This window comes from Alosa sapidissima, chromosome 6, assembly GCF_018492685.1.
Source record: "Alosa sapidissima isolate fAloSap1 chromosome 6, fAloSap1.pri, whole genome shotgun sequence".
Lineage (NCBI taxonomy): Eukaryota > Metazoa > Chordata > Actinopteri > Clupeiformes > Clupeidae > Alosa > Alosa sapidissima.
Window position 1 is genome coordinate 34,188,812 of NC_055962.1, and position 11,131 is coordinate 34,199,942.

An 11,131-nucleotide genomic window follows, 5' to 3' on the forward strand; every position below is an offset into this window, starting at 1 on the left:
TCTAGTACTTCTAGATGACAATCTTTTGTTAGAAGAGAGAGAGAGAGAGAGAGTTTTATGTTTTGGAAATTTCCTATTTTCTAAATGAAAAAGAAAGAAAATATAGATAAATCAAACAGATCTAGGTGAGGGTCTTTCCTTAAAAGAGGGTTCTTCGGTGCTTGGTGCCATAATATTTCACGATACGACATGTTTGGAAATAGTGCACCACGCTAAAGATTCCGAGAAGAATCAATTGAGGGAAAGATGAAAATTCCATTCCCAAATGTACTGTCATGAAGGATTTACCTAGGTAGGGAAACAAATGAGACAGGGGAAGACAGATGTCCACTCGGACACTGGAAATCTAATAAACAGGGCAACATGGTTTGCAAGACTTCAATTCCCATGCCATATAATTTGGATCTCAATTATGGGTAATGGGCCTCTGAACTAAGACAAATCAATAATTAGAGCAGTGTATCTATTTTTAACCTCGTTCTGCCTGATGATACACCTTGACCCTTGACCCAGAGGATGGCTGTCTGTGTTGCCCTTGATGGCTGGTGTTTGTGTCTGAAGCGACATTGACTATGGCAAATTCTGAGGGGAAAAAATCTATAGGCATAGGTCATCCTCCTCTGAGAGTCAGAGACAGCAATCAATGTATGAATGTGTGTGTGTGTGTGTGTGTGTGTGTGTGTGTGTGTGTGTGTGTGCGTGCGTGCATCCACAGTACATGTGCCGATAACACTGAGATACATTTTTTACTACATTTCTCAGAATTCAAAAAGTTCACACTTCCTTTTTGCAAATGCTTGTTTCTAAAGCTGAACTGGGCAAGCAACAACACTCAAAGTCTATACATGACCTAATTTGGTTCCGACAGAAATCGTATGTAGTATAGAAGAGAGGTTCACATCTAACTGCATATATAAGGAGAGAATTTGACTGCACCAATGACCATCTTACTGTGAAATATGGAATGCCACCACATTCTAGATCCTGGTGGAGTTGGGAAGGCTCTGTGATAACGCATGACTTATGTGTTTGTGAATGCGTGTGAGAGAGGGGCTCACTGAAATAACAGCTTGACTGCATCTCCTCTCCACAGGGGGAAACCAGAACCAATCCCCTCTGCTCACTGTTGCCTTGCGTCATCCATCACGGACCTGAAGCACATACCACTTTTACCTCACACACTCACCTTGAGATGTCACCAGTCGTTACCATAATACACGTGCATGAGTATGCCTCTGTGTGTGTGTGTGTGTGTCCATGTGAGAAAGAGTGAGTGTCTGTATGTATATGTGTGTGTGTGTCCACGTGTGCATGTATGTGACTATGAGAGAGTGAGTGTCTCTCTGTGTGTGTCTGTGTGTGTGTGTGTGTGTGTGTATTGGAGCTCACTGAGCTATATTTCGTTTGCGATGTAGCCTGTGCTGTTAAATCTGAGTGCTTTATGGCAGCTGTCAGTTTCATTGATGGCGAGCAGTTGTGCTGTGTGCAGCGCAGGCGTGGGTGGTTATGGGAGCCGGAGATCAACGGTTGTGGCGGGCGGTTGTGTGTGGCGGGTGGATGTGTGTGTGGCGGGTGGATGTGTGTGGCGGGTGGATGTGTGTGTGGCGGGTGGATGTGTGTGTGGCGGGTGGATGTGTGTGGCGGGTGGATGTGTGTGTGGCGGGCGGTTGTGTGTGGCGGGTGGATGTGTGTGTGGCGGGTGGATGTGTGTGTGGCGGGCGGTTGTGTGTGGCGGGTGGATGTGTGTGTGGCGGGTGGATGTGTGTGTGGCGGGCGGTTGTGTGTGGCGGGCGGATGTGTTCGGAGCGTAGGTGGTTATGGGAGCCGGAGATACAGGAGCGTGCAAATCACACGGAACTCTTCTCACCTGGAGAAGGCACAGAGCGCCATACAGTCACTGGACACAAACGGAAACGCAACCTATATTCACTGACTCACACACACAGCCTACACCTACACATAGAGACAGGTTTGCTCACACACACACACACACACACACACACACACATGCTCACAAACACATATACCCACACTTTTGCAGATCTACCCTCTCTCTCACACTCACACACACACACACATACACACTTGCAAACACAAACAAACAAACACACTCACACACTCAATAACACACACACACACACACGCTCACAAACACACACACATGCTCACACACACACACTTTTTTTAGATCTACTCTCTCTTTCTCTCACACACACATGAACACACACATACTTGTTCTCTCTCTCTCTCACACACACACACACACACAGACACACACACAGAGGGAGAGCACCGTCCTCAGGGGTGTGAATCATTCACAGGCTCATTCATCAGACACACACGACAGACACGGCTGCCCTTTTCATCTGTTCCTGTTAGGTGCACAACCCCATGAAGCATGAAATAAATAACGCTGCCGCTGCCGCCACCACCGTCCCAGCCTTCCACAGGGCCCGCGGGTGGAGAGGTGTAAGGGGGCTGAGGGGGGACATACTGTACATCTCCCGGAGCGGCTCCAGCACCTGATCAATCCATAAGGAAGTCGCTAGTGCGCCGTTGAACTCGACTTCTACTGCACTCCACTGTACAGTTCCGTTCTTGTTCTGCATAGCGCAGCACATCACATGACTGGAGCTCTCTCGGGAAGACGAACACTCTCTGTCACGGGGCGGGGATCGATGGCTGAGTAAGATCAATAGGCGATCAGTCACACCGCGTTGTCGGAGAATTCGGAATCTTGAAAGATCTCTGTCAAGCATTCCACAAACAAAACAGTCAAACTGACAAACACAGTACATCACAAGGAGGTTGTGCATCGATACTTTTATCCAAGTTGTCACTGGGATGTAACTGGGCCAATGAGACTGGCCAAGTGACGAGTAGAACAAACACTAGAGGTACCATCAGACAGCTGGATCAATTCTCTCCTCAGAACCAACACACAAGCATGTAATCACAGACAGGACTCCTTTTCAAACAGCACATGTAGACACACATACACACACACACAGTACACACACACACACACCGTCATTGTCTTTCTTTCTTCAAGACAATGAGGTTACAAGAATCGTATTATGCACATAGGGTTCCAAGGGTTCCTAGTAGATGCGCCACAGGATGTGTGTGTGTGTGTGTGTGACAGAGAGAGGGGGGGGGGGGGGTGACACTTCATCCCATGGGAGAGGCTGTCCAGTCCTCTTCCTCTGCCTCAGTGACTACACTCACCCAGAATGCATCTCATCTCTCATCTCATATGGGTTCCGATGGCTTCCTCCCTTAATATCTTTTTCATGAGCAACTCCTTGGCTCTCTCTTCCAACATATACTCTTTAAAGCTTCACACAGTAGAAAGCCTGTTTCTGGGCAGAACAGAAAGTGTATAGGAGTATTAATCTGGAGTATTTGTGCATACCACTGGACTACTGGACTGTGGCGCAATCCCGCAATCTCTCTCTCTCTCTCTCTCTCTCTCTCTCTCTCAGACACAAGGGGAGAGACAGAAGAAGGAGAAGGGTTTATTTGTCTTCTCCGTACGCCGTGGCCCGGGGCTTTGCTGGCTTAACTTCCTGTGTCCACTCACTCCCTGAGTCATTCTACACAGTGTGGCTTGTTAAACCAGCAATGTAAGACCAGCAACACCAGCTAAAATGACCAGCTTGAGGTGGTACATCAAGCAAAACCAGCTGAATTACAATTGTAAGCTAGGTAAACCAACTGAAGGTATGTTTTCGCAAGAGATTTGCTGGACAAGCATGGTAAACCATGATAGGGTGGTCAGACAAGCACGTCAACCAGCAAACCACCTTAAGCTGGTCAGGCTGTTTTTTTTTTTACTAAAGGGTCTACACAGTGTGGCCTGCCCTCTCTTTACACCGGGCACCTAGCTGAAGTGTTCCGTCCTCGTTGCGTCTGCTGCAACAATTAGCTTCCACTATGCTCATTGGAACTGGTGACACCAGACGTGATAGCGGTACATATACTTCCTCCTCCTCCCTGCTGATCCTGGCTGCTAAAAATAAGGGCTGTGTGTGGAGATGGAGCTGGAACCTCCTTGGTCACCCATTCCAAAAACCCTCTACAGAGAGAGAGAGAGGAGAGCCAGAAGATAGAGGGGCGAGAGAGAAAAGGAGCTAGGAAGAGAGTGAGAGGAGAGAGAAGAGAAAAGGAGAGAGGGAGAAAGAGAGTGAGAGAGAAGAGAAAATGAGAGAGAGTGAGAGAGAGAGAGGAGAGATAACAGGGCTTGTAGTAACACATGCTTGGGGCTTTGCTTTATGAGAGCCTCTGCTGTTTTGACAGCGGGCTGTCATCAGTTAAGCCTAGCATGTGCACACACACACACACACACACACACACACACATCATCACGTCATCAGTTAAGCCTAGCATGTGCACGGTTAACTGCGGCTCAGTTTAAGCCTAGCATGTGCACGGTTAACTACTCCCCAAACTTTTTCTTCTGAGGGCCAGGTCACTATGCCTGGCTCTAAGAGAGGGCCAGAGAATTGGAGTATATCAACCATAAATAGCTTAGTGCTGTGAACAACACACAACTTAGTTGAATATTGCATTATATTTAATCATCACTGCAATTTAATACCATTGCTAGCTGTGTTTATGTTGCCACCATGCCATATCAGTGTAAAATGTAGCTCAAATGAAATAATACTAATAAAAAGACTGTTTTTTGCATTCATAGCTCAAGTTGTGAACAAGCAATATCCTACAAATAATTTAAAGTTATCAAACTATGAGAGTTTTATGAAGTGCTGGCAAACACATCTGAAATAATGACCACCATAACTTTCACTCACCTGAACTTTGAACTCTGTATAAACATTTGAATGTGTGAATAAAAAATAGAAATAATTATCCCAGAAAGTCCCAGAAATATGACTTGAATAGAAGTTAGTTAGTTATTAACAAATAATTGATAAACTTTTAGAATACTTTGAGCACTGATGCAGTCAGCATAGGCCTCTTACATTGTTTGCAGGTAGGCCTACATTTCATTCCGTTTTCGATGGCAAACGCGAAACAGCGCCAAAACAACCACCAGTGGACAAAAAAAAATATTATACCTGTGTACTGTTAAGACTCACCATAGAGAATGAATGGGGAAATTACGGAGGTTATAGTTTGACGATGTCGTACTCCCGTGCGGGCCAGATGCTATATACCACGGACATGTTTTGGGGGGCCACCCAAAATAAGGTGGCGGGCCGTAGTTTGGGGACCACTGGTTTAAGCCTAGCATGTGCACGGTTAACGGCGACTCAGTTAAGCCTAGCATGTGCATGTGCACGGTTAACGGCGACTCAGTTAAGCCTAGCATGTGCATGTGCACGGTTAACTGCGGCTCAGTTAAGCCTAGCATGTGCACGGTTAACGGCGGCTCAGTTAAGCCTAGCATGTGCATGTGCACGGTTAACTGCGGCTCAGTTAAGCCTAGCATGTGCACGGTTAACGGCGGCTCAGTTAAGCCTAGCATGTGCATGTGCACGGTTAACTGCGGCTCAGTTTAAGCCTAGCATGTGCATGTGCACGGTTAACTGCGGCTCAGTTTAAGCCTAGCATGTGCACGGTTAACTGCGGCTCAGTTTAAGCCTAGCATGTGCATGTGCACGGTTAACTGCGGCTCAGTTTAAGCCTAGCATGTGCACGGTTAACTGCGGCTCAGTTTAAGCCTAGCATGTGCACGGTTAACTGCGGCTCAGTTTAAATGCCTAATTCTGCAGGTTGTTTGTTGACAGCGTTGTGGGAATATATAGCTGCCAGCACACTCAGTAAAAGGGGTGCTTTAACCTGGGAGAGGTTGGAATGTGTAGTAGGGGGTGTGTAGATGGTGATGGTGTGTGTGCGTGTGTGTGTGTGTATAGATGGTGGTGGTGGTGTGTGTGTGTGTAGATTGTAATGTTGGTGGTGGTGGTGTTGTTGGTGGTAGTGGTGTATGTGTGTGGGTGGGGTATGTGTGTGTGTATAGATGGTGGTGGTGGTGTTGTGTGTGTGTGTAGATGGTAATGGTGGTGTTGTTGGTGGTAGTGGTGTGTGAGTGGTGTGTGTGTGTGTGGGATGCAGATGGGACTTAATTGCTGTAATTTAGTGGCTGAATGGTTTGGGTCTGACCACCTGACAAACGTGTTCTTATCCACCTCCCCCCCCGCCTTTTGCCTGCCTGACCCCGAAACTGTGCAGATGCCTCGCCTCGGGGGTGAAAGGTCATGTCCAAGAGCGGGGTCTCTGATTGGATGGGCTGACCGGGGCATGGGGTCCACTAGTTTGAGCTTGTCCAGCTGGTCACACCACCCCTCCCCACCACCTCATCCACTAGACGCTGGTCTATAATCAGTTGTTTTCTTTTGCCCCTTGTTCTTGTTTCTAAAAGAGGTCACTATGGCCATGTGTGTATGTATGTGTGTGCAGGGTGCGATTTGTAGGGGGGGGATGGTGAGGATTTCCCCCCCTCTGGTTTTCCTATCCCTACCTCTGCTAAATTATTTTTATCATTGGGGGGGACAACATTTATCCCCCTCTGCCCCTCATATTTATTAATGCTACTTCATATAAGTAAAGCGCTGCAACGTGAGAACAGTCTAGTAGGCTAGCTAGCCTACATAATAATCTGACATCAGAAACGCACCGTCACCGTCAGCACTGATGCTGCTGACACAGTGGCTGCGTGATAACTTAATTTGGCCTTAATCGTGCAGGACATTTCAGAATGTCGAGTGTGTAATCCATAATAAATGGCTAGGTTCAATGGAAAAGTTAGCTGGACAAATGAAAGAAAACGAGAAGGATTCAGTGAAGCATAATTATGTTTTAGAACCTTCAAAATGAGAAAACTGATGCAACTGAGATGAATGACAACTGCACGTAGAGTAGAACGTAGGCCTATTGTCCGAAGGAACTTACATTAAATGAGGAGATATTTGCTGAATGTCACAAAAAGTGTTACAGAAATTGCTTGGCATCGCTTATTCAATGGTTCTCTACCGAAACACCTGTAGTTTGCGGAGGACGAACGAGAAAGCACTCGTTTGATAAATCAGCCAGTAGTAGACAAATAACTTTTAGAAATAATCTGTACTGCAAAAACGAATGTTGGTGGGTATTTAAACTATGTAGTGGGTGTTTTAACAGCTGCAAGAAATAGAAGCTTCATGGTCTTTATGTTCTGGTTCGTAAATTATGTTCATAAAACTTCAAATTGCCCTATAACTTTACTCTCTAAACTCTTCACTGCACTGTAGGCAATTAACTGACAGTATGATAGGCTATTTATTTTCTGTAGGCTACAATAAACACATTTATTTTTTCAACTTTTGCAATATTACGCACTTGGCTACTGAACGCAAATCAGCAGGAGAGAGAATGCACGTAGCCTACGCAGCGTGTAGCGCAATGTGTAGGCTATTTGGTTACCAACTAACACTGTTAGCCAATTCACTAACTTAAGACTTCAGTGCCATCATATACAACGTTTTTTTACACAACAAATACAGAAAGGATGGAGGCAGCAAAAGTAGAGAAGTCATTTCAGATGGGGCAAGAACAAGGTGAATTTGTATGCTTGTCAAAACGTAGTCCTACCCTGCATTAGAGGAGCTGATCATCATACCAAGCACACTCGCTGTTTAAAGTCATACACCACGGTAAACTAAAATGTTACAAAGGTGGCAAAAATAATATAGGGTATTATTAGCCATGACATTGCTAGGCTATGAATCGTTCGTTCATTTTTTTTTTTGGGGGGGGGGGGTTTACAAACTTATTCAAAATCTCATCCCCCCCCCTCGGGTTTTTGTGTGTGTGTTCTTGTATCTGAAAGGGGTCACTATGGCCATACCACCCATCTGGAGAGCCCCCACTGGCCCCTGCTCCCCTTGCTGGAGTTTAGTCTACGGGAGAGGGAAAGCAGGAAGCTCTTACGGCCTGAGCTTTTCCCTGAAGATCACTGCTGTTGTTTCCCAGCGGGAATCACTGGTCCTTGAACAACCAAGCTTGTATAACCCGTTACGGTCGCTACCTCATAGTTTTTGTTCACTTGTCTTTCACTGCATTACATAAATAATTCAGAAATTAAATTTGTTAAGCAATTTCAGCAAAACATGATTTATGAAAGGGGCTAATTGAACAAAATTCCTGAATGTGCTATATAATATGTAGAAAATACATTTAGATACTTGGACTCAACATTTTATTTCCACATTACAGGCCTCTGAAGACTGACTGGATAGTGCATTAAGGCAGCAGATGTTTGTGCTCCCAGCGTTGCGGAGCAGACCTTAGTCCTGATGAGTGGACAATGCCAGACAGGAGGCATCCATGCTTCAGCTTCCTGCTCCACGGAGAGTCATTGACATCACAACAATACTGCACGCCGGCAGTGTCCTCTCCTCACACAATTAAATGGAGCCGTGTCTGTGTGTGTGTTGAGTGTGTGTGTGTGTTGAGTGTGTGTGTGTCTGTTAAGTGTGTGTATAAGAGAGAGGCTTCGGCCACTCTGAGGGCCCCTGTATGTTTGGACACCTGTTGGCCTTTGGCTCCTCCAACAGAGAGGGCTTTATGGAGCATTGTGAGAGAGCAGGCCACCCACAGGGCAGTGAGGGGCAGGCAGCTTAAGCAGGCCAGAGCCTCTCAAGGACGTCTGGATCATGGAGGAAGAACCTACCCCCCCCCCCCCCCCCCCCCCCACACACACACACACTTCCCAGAATCCCCTGGTACTCCTCCAGAGAGCCTACTAGTGTTGTTCCCCTTGCATTGATTGTAGCTCTCCAACAGAGAGAACTTTGCAGGGGATCTGTTTGAATTGGCACACATCTGAGTCCTGTCAATCAGAATTAAAACTCCTGATGGGCAGGCCAATTTGGATGGAGAGAGGAAGAGGGTGAGTGAGAGAGAGAGAGAGAGGGAGAGAGAGAGAGAGAAAGAGAGGGAGACAATGATAGAGAGAGAGAGAGAGAGAGAGAGAGAGAGAGAGAGAGAGACCGATAGATAAAGGGGGAAGAAGGAGATTTGTGAGTGTGTGTGTGTCTCTGGAGAGGTGGGTTTGTACTAAATGAAGTTAACCAAATGAAGTCTGTCTGGGTATAGAGAAGTGATAAATGAGTCATGAGGCTAATGTTGATGTGCGTTTGTGTTTGTGTGTGTGTGTGTGTGTGTGTGTGTGTGTGTGTGTGTGTGTGTGTGTGAGGGGGAGAAATGTTTGGGAGCCTCTCTCAAGACTGCATGTGAGAATAAGTATTTTTTTTTTAAATATTCAAATCAAAAGAACATCAAAAAAGCTTTTATTTACAATTTACTCGCTTCTATCCAACACACAGGCAGGCATAAATGCACACATACACATACACACATACACACACACACACACACACACTAGTCTGAGCCCCTCCCCCAGTCCTGTGCTATCCGTTCCACAAACAGTGTGAAGTTTACGGACAGGGAGAAGGGGAGTGTGTGAGTCAGTGATTCAGAGAGTGTGAGAAAGTGCTTGAGTAGGTGTGTGTGAGATGTCTGAGTGTGAATGAGACTGAGCTAGAATGAGCGATGCAACGCCGTTATTTAGCATCAAATCTGATGACACAAACCACCTATCGAGTCAATAGACAGATTGATCCTTAAATACAAGCGAAGTGGGATACTAAAGAGAAAGGGGCAAACAGACGGTGTTAAATTTGAAATGTCACCAAAAATATTCATGTCAAATATTACAAATGTCTGAATCTGTACCTCACTTTCTCTCACTCTTGTATACACACACATACACACACACACACACTCGCACATAAGACAGATGGACGATCACCTTCACACTCACTGAACTTTTACTGTGTGTGTGTGTGAATCAATAGCTTTTCAGTCTTGTGGATCTGTGTGTGGAGCTGAGCACATAAATCAAGGCAAGTGGCCATATAGCAGTGTGTGAGTGTGTGAGTGTGAGAGAGAGAGAGAGAGAGAGAGAGAGAGAGAGAGAGATGGAGTGAATCAGAAAGAGAGTGACAGCTGAACAGAAGGAAGGGGAAGAAAGAGATCAAAGGGAAGAGAGTTATGACACGACTGGACAGATCTCCTCTGTGGGTGATGAGGCCATTTTATGAGAGATAAGTGATGAGATGTCTGCCCCTTACCCTTACACACACACACACACACACACACGCACACACAGAATGTGCTGGTGGGTCAGTGTGGTCATTTGTGGCCCCTCAGGCTACCACGGTGGCCAAGTAGGGATCAGATAACATACACACACAAATACGTATATACACATACACACTCAAGCAGTGGGAAAGGGTCATGCAGCATGCCTTTACACACACACATACACACACAAGAACTGCAATGACGTCATATAAGACACACTGCAGGGATCATATCACGCAGAACATGAGCACACACAGACAAGTCACACACACACACACACACACAAACGCACACACACAGACACACACACACACACACCAGTGGCAGGTTGGGGCAGGGATCTTATAAATCAGGTCATAAAAAATATATCATCTCATAAAGCAGCAGAATAAGAGAGCCTCAGATGGAATGATGTAATTCACTCAAAGCTCTCTCTGACCGCCGCCGTGAGCAGCCATCATAAATTTAGCTATTCTTATAGAATAATCTGTGTGTGTGTGTGTGTGTGTGTTTGTGTTTCTGACAGTTTCATTGGCCTATGCTTTATACCAGCTGTCTGCTCTGGTTATATCTGGACTGTTGTTTGTGAGGCGGGGGACAGCCTGTGATGGATGAAAGGGGTTTCAACTACCACTTTGCCCGGAGACATGGCACAGTGTACACTATGCACTGTATACTACACATAGTATGAAAAACTAATTTATATTAATCAGATAGACTACTTTTGTCATGTATGTTGCCTACAGGCACCCGTAGTATGCACTAGGCTACGTAAGTGACCCAACGTCGGTTAACTATCTCTTCTGAAAGTCTCCTCTTATCAATATATGGCATACTTAGTACATAGTATGTAAATCTGTCTGTTTAACCAAGCTTGACCCCAGAAGCTCCTTACTGTTGCGCCCACTGTGAGTGTGTATGAGTGTGTGTGTATGTGACTAGATGTGTGTGTGTGTGTGTGTGTGTGTGTGTGTGTGTGTGT